The following is a 17,184-nucleotide window of genomic DNA, read 5'->3' on the forward strand; positions in this document are numbered from 1 at the left end:
AATTTGCTATGTATAAGTTCAGACTGTCCTCTATCAGTGTGCCAATTTTCCTCCAAAGGGTTCTATGGGATGCCAAAAACTTCAATGGCGGAATATTAATAAGAAAACCAACAATAACCTATGCTGATTGGCCCCTAAATATATAATTACAAACATAAAATGGATACTGAGAAAGGGGGATGAGAAATAAAAAAAAAATTACAATAGCATGAAACCTTGTTATTCAAGTCTAGGTTCAGGCTTATATGTAAATCTAAAGCATTAACAGTTTACAGCCAAATAAATGACTTGCTGTAAAGAGAAAATATAAGCGATTTTGTATATCTATAAAAATATAAATATGTTCTTTATGGAGGCCTGTGTACATTATTTTATAGCTTTGTCAATCCAAATTTAAAACCACTCTATATTTGTTTCAATATTTCGATTTTTGATGTGAGGTGACATGCTTTAAGACAAGTTAGTGAGACAAGAGATTCCCTTATTTGCTTTAAACTTATCTATTATAAGCTCTTGAATTGTTTGTAGGATGGCGCTGTTTTTAAAAAAAATAAATATTTTTTTTACAAATATTCAAAATATATTTTTGTAGCAAAAAAAAAAAAGTTGAATTTAAAAGCTGATAGAAGGCGTTTGGGTTACCGAGTAACAAATATGACAGATTTTATAATAAGAATTATTTGAACACATCAGGCAACATGTTATTTAAAATAGATTTCAAGATAAGCTTAGACTAAAGGCTATACAAACATCATTTTAAGCGTAATCTTAGGTTTTCTCAATAAGATGCTCAATAACCGAAATTGCAGAGCACTATATTATATTGTACCAACTGCAGATGTAATGATTTCAAATATTAAAACATTTTAGTTGCCAAAATACAAGCAGATCTAGCCTCCTATGAAACCACAAATAGTTTTGATGAGACACATTTTCTTTAAATTATTAAACCCTTAGTTGGTAAAATAATTATGGTTTTGTTAAATGGAAAGACAGTCATTGCATGTGTATTTATTTTTGCTGAATATTTGTAATCCATGTAATTCAAACAGACCAATTTTACAGTCACAGATTTCTGCTCAACCTTTTCAACATTTGTTCAAAAAGTACAAAAAGCTTTGATAATGCTTAAACAATATGAAACAACATATAATGGAGACAGAAAAATACAATGTTGACTTTATGATTTAGTTTTTGTGTATGAGTAACTCAAGTTACTGTATGACACAACTCAAATTTTAAGGAGCCATTATAATATCTAATCCCTTTCCCTTATCAGAGTGTATCAATATGAACTATTGCCCCATTGCAACAGCAGGAAGCAAAAAATAAAAATAAAACGAGTTAAACCCATTTTTACATCAGATGGAAAAAACACTGGATGCAGTGAAGTTGGCAAAACTGGAGAAATTCCTTGGAATCATTTGCAGCAGTTCACCCTTATTATAATCCTGTGCATAAGAGAAAAAAACAGCATCACCAGTAAAACAGCGCAACCAAACATCACATTTAAGTTAAAGTCTCCCTGAAGCTCTGGGTACTACAAAACAAGACTGAGTAAATGAGTAAAACAATTATGAGTAAAGCAAGAGAATTATTATTATATATATTATTCAGGATGGAAAATGTGTGTAGCATGCATATATTATATATATATATACAGGTGCATCTCAATAAATTAGAATGTCGTGGAAAAGTTCATTTATTTCAGTAATTCAACTCAAATTGTGAAACTCGTGTATTAAATAAATTCAATGCACACAGACTGAAGTAGTTTAAGTCTTTGGTTCTTTTAATTGTGATGATTTTGGCTCACATTTAACAAAAACCCACCAATTCACTATCTCAAAAAATTAGAATATGGTGACATGCCAATCAGCTAATCAACTCAAAACACCTGCAAAGGTTTCCTGAGCCTTCAAAATGGTCTCTCAGTTTGGTTCACTAGGCTACACAATCATGGGGAAGACTGCTGATCTGACAGTTGTTCAGAAGACAATCATTGACACCCTTCACAAGAAGGGTAAGCCACAAACATTCATTGCCAAAGAAGCTGGCTGTTCACAGAGTGCTGTATCCAAGCATGTCAACAGAAAGTTGAGTGGAAGGAAAAAGTGTGGAAGAAAAAGATGCACAACCAACCGAGAGAACCGCAGCCTTATGAGGATTGTCAAGCAAAATCGATTCAAGAATTTGGGTGAACTTCACAAGGAATGGACTGAGGCTGGGGTCAAGGCATCAAGAGCCAGCACACACAGACGTGTCAAGGAATTTGGCTACAGTTGTCGTATTCCTCTTGTTAAGCCACTCCTGAACCACAGACAACGTCAGGAGGCGTCTTACCTGGGCTAAGGAGAAGAAGAACTGGACTGTTGCCCAGTGGTCCAAAGTCCTCTTTTCAGATGAGAGCAAGTTTTGTATTTCATTTGGAAACCAAGGTCCTAGAGTCTGAAGGAAGGGTGGAGAAGCTCATAGCCCAAGTTGCTTGAAGTCCAGTGTTAAGTTTCCACAGTCTGTGATGATTTGGGGTGCAATGTCATCTGCTGGTGTTGGTCCATTGTGTTTTTTGAAAACCAAAGTCACTGCACTCGTTTACCAAGAAATTTTGGAGCACTTCATGCTTCCTTCTGCTGAAAGATGCTGATTTCATTTTCCAGCAGGATTTGGCACCTGCCCACACTGCCAAAAGCACCAAAAGTTGGTTAAATGACCATGGTGTTGGTGTGCTTGACAGGCCAGCAAACTCACCAGACCTGAATCCCATAGAGAATCTATGGGGTATTGTCAAGAGGAAAATGAGAAACAAGAGACCAAAAAATGCAGATGAGCTGAAGGCCACTGTCAAAGAAACCTGGGCTTCCATACCACCTCAGCAGTGCCACAAACTGATCACCTCCATGCCACGCCGAATTGAGGCAGTAATTAAAGCAAAAGGAGCCCCTACCAAGTATTGAGTACATATACAGTAAATGAACATACTTTCCAGAAGGCCAACTATTCACTAAAAATGTTTTTTTTATTGGTCTTATGTAGTATTCTAATTTTTTGAGATAGTGAATTGGTGGGTTTTTGTTAAATGTGAGCCAAAATCATCACAATTAAAAGAACCAAAGACTTAAACTACTTCAGTCTGTGCGCATTGAATTTATTTAATACACAAGTTTCACAATTTGAGTTGAATTACTGAAATAAATTAACTTTTCCACGACATTCTAATTTATTGAGATGCACCTGTATATACACACACACACACACACACACACACACACACACACACACACACACACACACACACACACACACACTCTACCGGTCAAATGTTTAGGGTCACTTATTCATTATTATTATTATTTTTCACATTTAAGGATAATAGTAAAGTCATCAAAACTTTGGAAGAACAAAAACAGAACTATAGGAATTGTGTTGTGACTAAAACAAAATCCAAAATAAATCAAAACTATGTTTTACTTTAGCATCTTCAAAGTAGCCACCATTTGCCTAGACTTTGCAGAAATGTACTCTTGACATTTTCTCAACCAACTTCTTGACATGTCACCCTGGGATGCTTTTTAAACAGTATTGAAGGAGTTCCCATCAATACTGGAAACTTATTATCTGCTTTTTCGGTCCAAGTCATCCATTAAAAAAAAACAATTATATATTTTTTTTATACAATTTTAGTTTTGTAATGAAACAAATTAATAGGTTGGCAAAATTATATTTTTGTCTACAAAACTAATTTCAAACATTTAAGCATACGCCTTCAAATCAAAAGGTTTTTAAGATCATGAGAAACATTCAGTCAAGTGACCCCAAACATTTGAACAGCAGTGAATATACATACAACAGTTAGTTCCAGTCCTCGAATCTGATTGGAAGAGAGACGTTCCATGAGTACTGATGGCCTCACACCATCAGCACTCGGACGCTTCACTGTGTGTATCACTCCATATGAGTTTGTACCGTTCTAAACTAAAGTGTAAGAGCAGTGCATATGTGTTAAGAGCTATCTGTCTCTTTACATTTAATTTTGTGACATTACATATTTTAGCCAGCAGGTGGAGGCAAAAGACCATTTTTGTGTGTAATATGAGCCATTTGGTGATGTGAAGTGAGTCAGCATCACTTAGTGTTTACAGGTGCATCTCAATAAATTAGAATGTCGTGGAAAAGTTCATTTATTTCAGTAATTCAACTCAAATTGTGAAACTAGTGTATTAAATAAATTCAATGCACACAGACTGAAGTAGTTTAAGTCTTTGGTTCTTTTAATTGTGATGATTTTGGCTCACATTTAACAAAAACCCACCAATTCACTATCTCAAAAAATTAGAATACATCATAAGACCAATAAAAAAACACTTTTAGTGAATTGTTGGCCTTCTGGAAAGTATGTTCATTTACTGTATATGTACTCAATACTTGGTAGGGGCTCCTTTTGTTTTAATTACTGCCTCAATTCGGCGTGGCATGGAGGTGATCAGTTTGTGGCACTGCTGAGGTGGTATGGAAGCCCAGGTTTCTTTGACAGTGGCCTTCAGCTCATCTGCATTTTTTGGTCTCTTGTTTCTCATTTTCCTCTTGACAATACCCCATAGATTCTCTATGGGGTTCAGGTCTGGTGAGTTTGCTGGCCAGTCAAGCACACCAACACCATGGTCATTTAACCAACTTTTGGTGCTTTTGGCAGTGTGGGCAGGTGCCAAATCCTGCTGGAAAATGAAATCAGCATCTTTAAAAAGCTGGTCAGCAGAAGGAAGCATGAAGTGCTCCAAAATTTCTTGGTAAACGGGTGCAGTGACTTTGGTTTTCAAAAAACACAATGGACCAACACCAGCAGATGACATTGCACCCCAAATCATCACAGACTGTGGAAACTTAACACTGGACTTCAAGCAACTTGGGCTATGAGCTTCTCCACCCTTCCTCCAGACTCTAGGACCTTGGTTTCCAAATGAAATACAAAACTTGCTCTCATCTGAAAAGAGGACTTTGGACCACTGGGCAACAGTCCAGTTCTTCTTCTCCTTAGCCCAGGTAAGACGCCTCTGATGTTGTCTGTGGTTCAGGAGTGGTTTAACAAGAGCAATACAACAACTGTAGCCAAATTCCTTGACACGTCTGTGTGTGGTGGCTCTTGATGCCTTGACCCCAGCCTCAGTCCATTCCTTGTGAAGTTCACCCAAATTCTTGAATCGATTTTGCTTGACAATTCTCATAAGGCTGTGGTTCTCTCGGTTGGTTGTGCATCTTTTTCTTCCACACTTTTTCCTTCCACTCAACTTTCTGTTAACATGCTTGGATACAGCATTCTGTGAACAGCCAGCTTCTTTGGCAATGAATGTTTGTGGCTTACCCTCCTTGTGAAGGGTGTCAATGATTGTCTTCTGGACAACTGTCAGATCAGCAGTCTTCCCCATGATTGTGTAGCCTAGTGAACCAAACTGAGAGACCATTTTGAAGGCTCAGGAAACCTTTGCAGGTGTTTTGAGTTGATTAGCTGATTGGCATGTCACCATATTCTAATTTTTTGAGATAGTGAATTGGTGGGTTTTTGTTAAATGTGAGCCAAAATCATCACAATTAAAAGAACCAAAGACTTAAACTACTTCAGTCTGTGTGCATTGAATTTATTTAATACACGAGTTTCACAATTTGAGTTGAATTACTGAAATAAATGAACTTTTCCACGACATTCTAATTTATTGAGATGCACCTGTATATTCAACAGCACTTCCGTGATTGCTCGTATTATTACTACACGACTAAAGCTAGGATCATCACAGATGAGAAACACAACAGACTGATTAATTACACAAACTCAAGGCGCCTACATCTTACAGGACTTTCCACATTGGAGAGGACAAAATGGTGGATGACATTGCGGTTTCTATAGTGACTCTTGCGCAGCGGCTACCATGAAATAGAGAGGATTACGCCCGCTTGAACGGCTATTTTTCCATTGAGAAACAGGATGCATTTTACCAAAATGACATTATCTTCAGAAAGCTGACTGACAGACTACAGCATTATCAACAGGTGATCGCACATGTTCCATCTCTCTCTCTCTCTCTCTCTCTCTCTCTCTCTCTCTCTCACACACACACACACACACACACACTTGTTTCTCCAATAACATGTTAGAAACAGCCCAAGCTATGATACTAGTAATTCTGAAGTTATGTTTTTGAGAGACTTAGATGCATCATTTGGTTTGAACCAGCAAAGGCAGATTTTGATCAGTCACGTAAGAAAGTAGTTCTATGCACAAATGCGTATTTTTTGTGACCGTACTCAGTTTTTCCTAATTTTTTTAAAATTTACTTGTTCATTGAACCGTTGTATATAAGCAATATCACACTCACAATCATGCTATATGGCCCTAAATCAGCACTGCTGTGATTCGGCCACAGGCCGAGTGCCGTAGGTAATCACAGCAGTGCTGATATAGGGCCATATCGCACTCTTACTCATGTGAAATTGCTTAAATATATACACGGGCGGAATAAAATTGGTACTTTTATTCACCAAAGTGGCATTCAACTGATCACAATATATAGTCAGGACATTAATAATGTGAAAATTGACTATTACAATTTGAAAAAAATGTTCAGAACTTCTTAAACTACTACAAAGAGTTCTCATCAAAAAAATCCTCCACGTGCAGCAATGACAGCTTTGCAGATCCTGGGCATTCTAGCTATCAGTTTGTCCAGATACTCAGGTGACATTTCACCCCACGCTTCCTGTGGCACTTGCCATAGATGTGGCTGTCTTGTCGGGCACTTCTCATGCACCTTACAGTCTAGCTGATCCCACAAAAGCTCAATGGGGTTAAGATCCATAACATAATCCATCTTTTCCAATTACCTGTTGTCCAATGTCTGTGTTTCTTTGCCCACTCTAACAGTTTCTTTTTGTTTTTCTGTTTCAAAAGTGGCTTTTTCTTTGCAATTCTTCCCATAAGGCCTGCACCCCTGAGTCTTCTCTTTACTGTTGTACATGAAATTGGAGTTGAGCAGGTAGAATTCAATGAAGCTGTCAGCTGAGGACATGCGAGGCATCTATTTCTCAAACTAGAGACTCTAATGTACTCCACAGATTTCATATACTTTTGTCAAGTTGTGCATGACAAGTGTAATTTTTCCAACAATTGTTAACAGACAGATTGTTTCACTTTTAATTGACTATATCACAATTCCAGTGGGTCAGAAGTTTACATACACCAAGTTAACTGTGCCTTTAAGCAGCTTGGAAAATTACAAAAAGTGATGTCAAGCCTTTAGTCAAAGAGCCAGTTAGCTTCTGATAGGAGGTGTTTTAAGGCCTACCTTCAAACTCGGTACCTCTTTGCCAGACATCACGGGAAAATCAAAAGAAAATCAGCCAAGACCTCAGAAAAAAAAAATTGTGGACCTCCACAAGTCTGGTTCATCCTTGGGAGCAATTTCCAAATGCCTGAAGGTCCTATGTTCATCTGTACAAACAATATTACGCAAGTATAAACACCATGGGACCATGCAGCCATCATACTGCTCAGAAAGAAGATGCTTTGTCTTCTAGAGATGAACATAGTTTGGTGCGAAAAGTGCAAAGCAATCCCAGAACAACAGCAAAGGACCTTGTGAAGATGCTGGAGGAAACAGGTAGACAAGTATCTACAGTATATTCACAGTAAAACGTGTCCTATATCGACATAACCTGAAAGGTTTCTCAGCAAGGAAGAAGCCACTGCTCCAAAACCGCCATAAAAAAGCCAGACTACAGTCTGCAAGTGCACATGGGGACAAAGACCTTACTTTTTGGAGAAATTTCCTTTGGTCTGATGAAACAAAAATTGAACTTTTTGGCCATAATGACCATCGTTATGTTTGGAGGAAAAAGGGTGAGGCTTGAAAGCCGAAGAACACCATCCCAACCGTGAAGGATGAGGGTTGCAGCATAATGTTGTGGTGGTGCTTTGCTGCAGGAGGGACTGGTGCACTTCACAAAATAGATGGCATAATAAGAAAGGAAAATTATGTGGATATATTGAAGCAACATATCAAGACATCAGCCATGAAGTTAAAACTCGGTCTTCCGAATGGACGATGACCCCAAGCACAACTCCAAAGTTGTGGGAAAATGGCTTAAGGACAACAAAGTCAAGGTACTGGAGTGGCCTTCACAAAGCCCTGACCTCAATCCAATAGAAAATTTGTGGGCAGAACTGAAAAAGCGTGTGCGAGCAAGGAGGCCTACAAACCTGACTCAGTTACACCAGTTCTGTCTGGAGAAAAAGGCCAGAATTCCAGCAACTTATTGTGAGAAGCTTGTGAAAGGCTACCCAAAACGTTTGACCCAAGCTAATCCATTTAAAGGCAATGCTACCAAATACTAGCAAATTGTATGTAAACCTCTGACCCACAGGGAATGAGATGAAAGAAATAAAAGCTGAAATAAATCATTCTCTATACTATTATTCTGACATTTCACATTCTTAAAATAGTGATCCCAACTGACCCAAGACAGGGAATGTTTTCTACAATTAAATGTCAGGAATTTTGAAAAACTGTTTAAATGTAAAGGTGTATGTAAACTACTGACTTCAACTAACACACACACACACACACACACACACACACTCAGGTGGCCAAAAGTTTGGAATAATGTACATATTTTGCTGTTTCAGAAGGAAATTGGTACTTTAATTCACCAAAGTGGCATTGAACTGATCACAAAGTATAGTCAGGACATTACTGATCTAAAAAACAGCACCATCACTATTTGAAAAAATTCATTTATGATCAAATCTAGACAGGCCCCATTTCCAGCAGCCATCACTCCAACACCTTATTCTTGAGTAATCATGCTAAATTGCTAATTTGGTGCAAGAAAATCACTTGCCATTATAGCAAACACGGTTGAAAGCAATTTGGTTCATTAAATGAAGCTTAACATTGTCTTTGTGTTTGTTTTTGGTGTGCCACAGTATGCAATACACTGGCATGTCTTAAGGTCAACATTAGGTCAAAAATGGCACAAAAGAAACAGCTTTCTCTAGAAACTCGTCAGTCAATCATTGTTTTGAGGAATGAAGGCTATACAATGCTTAAAACTGCCAAAAAAGATTTCATACAAAGGTGTATATTACAATCTTCATAGACAAAGGACAACTGGCTCTAACAAGGACAGATGTGGGAGGCCCAGATACAACTCAACAAGAGGATAAGTACATCAGAGTCTCTAGTTTGAGAAATAGATGCCTCACATGTCCTCAGCTGACAGCTTCATTGAATTCTACTCGCTCAACACCAGTTTCACGTACAACAGTAAAGAGAAGACTCAGGGGTGCAGGCCTTATGGGAAGAATTGCAAAGAAAAAGCCACTTTTGAAACAGAAAAACAAAGAAAATGTTAGAGTGGGCAAAGAAACACAGACATTGGACAACAGATAATTGGAAAAGAGTATTATGGATCTTAACCCCATTGAGCTTTTGTGGGATCAGCTAGACTGTAAGGTGCGTAAGAAGTGCCCGACAAGACAGCCACATCTATGGCAAGTGCTACAGGAAGCGTGGGGTGAAATGTCACCTGAGTATCTGGACAATCTGACAGCTAGAATGCCAAGGATCTGCAAAGCTGTCATTGCTGCACGTGGAGGATTTTATGATGAGAACTCTTTGTAGTAGTTTAAGAAGTTCTGAACATTTTTTTCAAATTTTAATAGTAATTTTTCATGTTATTAATGTCCTGACTATACATTGTGATCAGTTGAATGCCACTTTGGTGAAACCAAATTTCGTCCCATAAGAGCAAAATATGTACATTATTCCAAACTTTTGGGCACCAGTGTGTGTGCGCATATATATATACATACACACACACACACACACACACACACACACACACACACATACGCGCGCGCACGTACACGCATACATACACAGTTGTGCTCAAAAGTTTGCATACCCTGGCAGAAATTGTGAAATTTTGGCACTGATTTTGAAAATATGACTGATCATGCAAAAACACTGTCTTTTATTTAAGGATCATGATTATATGAAGCCATTTATTATCACATAGTTGTTTGGCTCCTTTTTAAATCATAATGATAACAGAAATCACCCAAATAGCCCTGATCAAAAGTTTACATACCCTTGAATGTTTGGCCTTGTTACAGACACACAAGGTGACACACACAGGTTTAAATGTCAATTAAAGGTTAATTTCCCACACCTGTGGCTTTTTAAATTTCAATTAGTGTCTGTGTATAAATAGTCAATGAGTTTGTTATCTCTCATGTGGATGCACTGAGCAGGCTAGATACTGAGCCATGGGGAGCAGAAAAGAACTGTCAAAAGACCTGCATAACAAGGTAATGGAACTTTATAAAGATGGAAAAGGATATAACAAGATTTCCAAAGCCTTGAAAATGCCAGTCAGTACTGTTCAATCACTTAAGAAATGGAAAATTTGGGGATCTCTTGATACCAAGCCAAGGTCATGTAGACCTAGAAAGATTTCAGCCACAACTGCCAGAAGAATTGCTTGGGATACAAAGAGAAACCCACAGGTAACCTCAGGAGAAATACAAGCTGCTCTGGAAAAAGACAGTGTGGTTGTTTCAAAGAGCACAATACGACGAAGCTTGAAGAAAAATGAGCTGCATGGTCGCATTGCTAGAAAGAAAGAAGCCTTTACTGCGCCAATGCCACAAAAAAGCCTGGTTACAATATGCCCAACAACATCTTGACATGCCTTTGGAGTGACGAGACCAAAATAGAGCTTTATGGTCACAACCATAAGCGCTATGTTTGGAGAGTGGTCAACAAGGCCTATAGTGAAAAGAATACCATCCCCACTGTGAAGCATGGTGGTGGCTCACTGATGTTTTGGGGAGGTGTGAGCTCTAAAGGCACGGGGGATCTTGTGAAAATTGATGGCAAGATGAATGCAGCATGTTATCAGAAAATACTGGCAGACAATTTGCATTCTTCTGCACGAAAGCTGCGCATGGGACACTCTTTCACTTTCCAGCATGACAATAACCCTAAGCACAAGGCCAAGTTGACCCTCCAGTGGTTACAGCAGAAAAAGGTGAAGGTTCTGGAGTGGCCATCACATTCTCCTGACCTTAATATCATCGAGCCACTCTGGGGAGATCTCAAACGTGCGATTCATGCAAGACGACCAAAGACTTTGCGTGACATGGAGGCATTTTGCCAAGATGAATGGGCAGCTATACCACCTGCAACAATTTGGGGCCTCATAGACAACTATTACAAAAGATGCACATTGTCATTGATGCTAAAGGGGGCAATACACAGTATTAAGAACTAAGGGTATGCAGACTTTTGAACAGGGGTCATTTCATTTTTTCATTGTTGCCATGTTTTGTTTTATGATTGTGCCATTCTGTTATAACCTACAGTTGAATATGAATCCCATAAGAAATAAAATAAATGTGTTTTGCCTGCTCATTCATGTTTTCTTTAAAAATGGTACATGTATTACCAATTCTCCAAGGGTATGCAAACTTTTGAGCAAGGGATGTAAAAGAAATATCGTTTCGTACTATACATCACTCTTGATAAAATAGCGATTGTATCGTTCCATACATAAATAAATACATAACTGGTAGTTTTAGTATGGCTACAGCTTAAGTGTTTAAAACCAAGCAATGCAACATTGAGCGGCGTAACGGTCTCTTCCCCGGAGAGGCAGTGCTGAGCACTCACAGCCCAGTAGTATCCTACTGCAGAACAGAGCAGCTAGTCTAGAAACAAAGATGGCAAACGGCAAGTAGATTATACAGCTTGTTGAATTTGCCAAACAACGGTGTCATGTACCTCAAATGTTCCGGTGCTACATCAAAAATGTTGTTTTATTTACACCGACATCGCCCTGCAAACCAGTGGAACTCGCAAATGTGAGTTTCTCATAACAATCTGCTGATAAATGCAGTGCTGTTGTTTAAGTTACTTTATTATGGAGCTCTGCCTTTTTTTTTTTTTGCCAATTTCCGACTGCCACTTAAGATGTAAAATACATTTGTTTTGAATCCTTGAATAAATTTAAGCGAAATTTTATTTGTATTTTTTTATAATCATATTGTATTGTATCGTGAGGCTACTGCATTGAATCATATCGCTGCATGTGTATCGTTATGTGTATATACATGTATAAAATCACGCAGATACGGGTCAGGAGCTTCAGTTAATGTTCGCATCAACCATCATAATGTGATCTCAGTGATTTGGACCATGACATGATTGTTGGTGCCAGACAGGCCTGTTTGAGTATTTCTGTATCTGCTGATCTTCTGGGATTTTCACACATAACAGTCTCTAGAGTGTATAGAGAATGGTGCGAAAACCAAAAAACATCCAGTGAGCGGCAGTTCTGTGGACGAAAATGGTTGTTAATGACAGGTCAGAGGAGCATGGCCAGGCTGGTTCTAGCTGACAGGAAGGTGACAGTAACCCAAATAAGCACGCGTTACAACAGTTCTATGCAGAAAAGCATTTCTGAACGTACAGCACATCAAACATTGAGGCAAATGGGCTTGTAGGGCCTTGGCCCACTTAAAATGGCAGCAGAGACCGCATGGCCCTTTGTTCTATGATCAAAAGGAGAGACATTGAACTCAGTTTCCTAGGATCCTTCACAAATTCACAACTGGATGCGAAGTCCCGCACATGGACCCAGTCTTAAACACCATTGGTCGAGCGGCCTACGACCGATGACGTCATCTCGTCAACAAAACCCGCGGACAGATGAATTTCGGCCTCTCTGTGCTAAGCTCTGCCTGGCTGTAAAGGGACATCTGTACTGTGCACGTACTGAAGGAAATTTCCCTCCGTTTGGACTGAGAACAAAGAGACCACGTTTTTCTAACCTCGCCATTTGGCCACGGTAGAGTAAGATTAACTTAGCTTTGTTCAAGTCTTATAGTATACTTGTATCAACCGGTTCAGTTTCACTGTAAAGCAACAGTGAATTTATTTTGAAAAACGGAAAGGCGACCAGTTTCCCTTCTCCCTCTTTTTCATTCAACGTTGACTACTTTCTGCATTCTTCTCAATCGCTGGATCCGAAGAATAAAGCAGAGACACGTCTTTTCGCTGACGAGCGTAAGACAAGGAACCATCCAGACCGTTTCTCCTGACTGCTCGATGCAACAGGAATTCCAATGGACAAACCTACTGAAATCACACAGGATTTCCCAAGTAAGGCTTGATATCTGGGCAGATTTAGTTTAGAAACTGTGATTTTTCTTGTGAATCTAAATCGTATTTTTGATTCTAAATGCTGATGTTTTGAGTATATATATTTGTATGTTAAACTCTGCTCGCTGTTTCAAGTTGGGAGATTTGTTTTAGTTTCTTTTGGGGTTACGTTTGTTTTGTTGAGTGATTTGAACTAGTAATTCAGTCCCGCTGTTACGAGCGTTACCCTTAACTAAACTGCATGCATTTTTCCTCGCTCCCGCTCACTCTCATTCTCTCTCTCTCACTGATATTCACTGAGTGAGCGGCGCTTCGGTTCGTGTTTGACTCAGGCTGGTGAACCAAATTCTCCCGCCTGTTTCGTCAGTTCCTTTGTGTGTCCACTCATTTCCATCCGCACGTGGGATCAGCTCCATTTTGGACTTAACCCTCCATTCTGAACCTGATCCTCCATTTTGATTCCTTTGTTACCACACCTGGACACACACACACACACACACACACACACACACACACACACACACACACACACACACACACTCTAGCATATAGCTCCACTGTTAGCTTAGGATATCCTTGATTTTATTTTTGGATTATATTCAGATAGTATTGGCTGTGTTCACTGGCTGGCAAACCAAATTCTCCCGCCTGTTCCGTCAGTTCCTTTGTGTGTCCGCTCATTTCCACCCGCACGTGGTATTAGCTCCATTTTGGATTTAACCCTCCATTTTGGATTTAACCCTCCATTTTGAACCTGATCCTCCATTTTGATTCCTTTGTTACCACACCTGGACACACACACACACACACACACTAGCATATAGCTCCACTGTTAACTTAGGTTATCCTTAATTTTATTTTTGGATTATATTCGGATAGTATTGACTGTGTTCACTACTGCTTGATTATAATAAATCTTGTTATATTATAAGTACTATTATGTTATTGGTGTTAGAAACTAACTGTAACTAGATTACTGTTGGATTTGTATACCAATAATTTAACTAGTTTTCCTCCTTGTTGATTATTTTGATTAACAATTAAGATACTCAACCTACAGGGTAGATTTTGTTTTATGAGACTCAATCAGTAACTTGCTATCATTTTTCTCTTTTCAAAGAGTGGTGCCCCGAGAATAGAGTTTAATGAATTAAATTATATTTAATTATTTGATTATTCCATAATTAATAACAATTAACTATTGATCATTTCTGGAGAATAGTTTAATGAGTTAAATTCTATTTAGTTATTTAATTGTTATTTGATTATTCCATAATTAATAACAATTAATTATTGATCATTTCTGGAGAATAGTTTGAGTTAAATTCTATTTAGTTATTTAATTGTTATTTGATTATTCCATAATTAATAACAATTAATTATTGATTATTTCTGATTGTAAAACTGATTTAAACAACCAGTAGCACCTACAGGCTACAGCAGCAGAAAACCCCTCCGGGTACCACTACTGTCAGCTTAGAACAGGAAACTGAGGCTGCAGTGGGCACAGGCTCACCAAAACTGGACAGTAAACTACTGGAAAAACAATCGCTTAATCTGACAAATCTGGATTTCTGCTGAGGCCCACTGCAGACACAGATTTCTGATCTTTGCTGACAGAAGTGGAACCCAACATGGTCTTCTGCTGTTGTAGCCCATCCCATATCTGCATGATTTTATACATTACACTGCTGCCACATGATTGGCTGATTTGATAATCGCATGAATAAGTCGATGTACAGGTGTACCTAATAAAGTGGCCTCTGAGTGCATGTAGTATACATATTAATGACCGATCACAATACAGATTCTTTGGTCCCATTTTATATTAAACAGGGTTTCTGCAGGTTTCCATGAAGTTGAATTGAAAACATTTTTTAAACAATTTTAAGACCACAAAAAAGGAAATGTAGCAAACTCTAAGAAATGTGTCATTATTGTTATATTTTTAATTAAATGCAAAGGGAGCACATATACACCGCATCAGCCACAACATTAAAACCATCTGCGTAATATTGTGTAGGTCCCCCTCGTGCCGCCAAAACAGCGCCAACCCACATCTCTATTCTTCTCACCACAATTGCACAGAGCTGTTCTCCGAGTTACCGTAGACTTTGTCAAAGTTCGAACCAGTCTGGCCATTCTCTGTTGACCTCTCTCATCAACAAGGCATCTCCGTCCACAGAACTGCCACTCACTGGATGCTTTTTTGTTTTTGGCACCATTCGGAGTAAATTCTAGAGACTGTTGTGCATGAAAATCCCAGGAGATCAGCAGTTACAGAAATACTCAAACCAGCCCATCTGGCACCAACAATCATCCATGCGATTATCTAATCAGCCAATCGTGTGGCAGCAGTGCATAAAATCATGCAGATACAGGTCAGGAGCTTCAGCTAAAGTTCACATCAACCATCAGAATGGTGAAAAAATTTGATCTCAGTGATTTGGATCGTGGCATGATTGTTGGTGCCAGATGGGCACCATGATGCTTTCTCCACCATGCTTCACAGCTGGGATGAGGTTTTGGTGTTGATGTGCTGTGCTGTGCTTTTTTTCATCCAAATATAGTAGTGTTTCTGCCAAAAAATTTAATTTTGTTCCATCTCTCCACAGAACATTATTCCAGAAGCTTTGAGGAGCATCAAGGTGGTCTTTTGCAAACTTGAGACGTACAGAAATATTTTGTTTGGAGAGCAGTGGCTTTCTATGTGGTGTCCTCCCATGAAAACCAATCTTTTTCAGTATTTTTCTTATAATTGACACATGAACAGAGACATTAGCAAGTTCAAGAGATTTCTGCAGATCTTTTGCTGTTACCTTTGGGGGTTTTTTTCACTTAAGCAATGCAAGTTGTGCTCTTAGGGTGAAATGTGCAGGTTGCTCACTCGTAGGCAATCTATCAACAGTGTTGAATTTCCTCCATTTGTAGACAATTTGTCGTACTGTGGATTGATGAACATCCAGGTCTTTAGAATTTTTTTGTAGCCTTTTCCAGCTTCATCGCTTCAATTCTTCTTCTAAGGTCCTATGCCATTTGTTTTGATCAGGGCATGATTCACAGGCTTCTTAAGAAGTTCTGTACTCTACTGTTTTTAAAGTCCACATCTACAATCTCAGCACAATGAATGGAACACATATTAATGGTTAAAACCCTTTATAATTTGGAACAACACCGATTAACTGCCACGCATACTGTATATACTTGTTTAAAAATCACTGTGTAATGCAGACTCATAATGACTGTTCAAACAAATGTTTAAAATAAATATTTGATTGTATCTTAAATCCATGTACATCTACATGTGTTATATTTGCTAAAAACCCTGCATGTAACTAATTAAACCTGATGAAATTTTTACACTACAAGAGTGCAAGCAATAAAACACAGATCTCACCCAACAAATCCCATCTTCAGTCTGACCCATTATTAGACACTTTAATACTGCTAACGACTATTAAAAATAGCACAGCAATAACTATTTTGTTTTTGGTATTCGAAGGCATAACTGCAACGGCTTCTGACACGAGAACTAAAGCTTATATATTATTGGTCAGGCCTTTTTTTTGCAGGGCGAAGAAAAGAAAAAAAAAAAAAACAATCTACACCATACTCCCCGAAAAAAAAAAAAAAAACGTTTCGCTTTGATGCAGCGTGATTTGACGCGACTGTTCACACCAGGTGAGAATGGCTTGTTAGGAATCTATTGTTTCGAATACAAACGTTGGCAAGAAATCACGCAGAACATTCGCTTTGGCCTTTAAGGTGCGATCACACATACCTTTGCACTGTGAAATTCTGCAGGCAAAGATGGCATGGGCTGATGCTGAGCGTGTGAAATCAGCAAAAAAAAAACAATTGCCAAGCAGCCTCTTTTTATTGCAACACTTCATAATCTCCCAGAGTGAAGTGAACTCGCCGCTAAAATGATATCCTTGTCCATTGTGAATATTCAGTAAAGCTGCTTACGAAG

General features: G+C 38.6%; 1 protein-coding gene across 2 annotated transcripts in view; it reads right to left on the reverse strand.

Annotated features, from left to right (window-relative positions):
* Positions 1 to 991: 991 nt before the first annotated feature.
* Positions 992 to 17,184, reverse strand: part of LOC127413333 (ras-related GTP-binding protein A) — a 40,146-nt gene continuing 23,953 nt past the window's right edge. For both annotated transcript variants that reach the window (XM_051650388.1, XM_051650390.1), the window contains exon 11: positions 992 to 1,451. The gene's annotated coding sequence lies outside the window, so the exon portion shown is untranslated. The remainder of the gene's footprint in view (positions 1,452 to 17,184) is intronic.

Source organism: Myxocyprinus asiaticus, chromosome 22, assembly GCF_019703515.2.
Source record: "Myxocyprinus asiaticus isolate MX2 ecotype Aquarium Trade chromosome 22, UBuf_Myxa_2, whole genome shotgun sequence".
NCBI lineage: Eukaryota > Metazoa > Chordata > Actinopteri > Cypriniformes > Catostomidae > Myxocyprinus > Myxocyprinus asiaticus.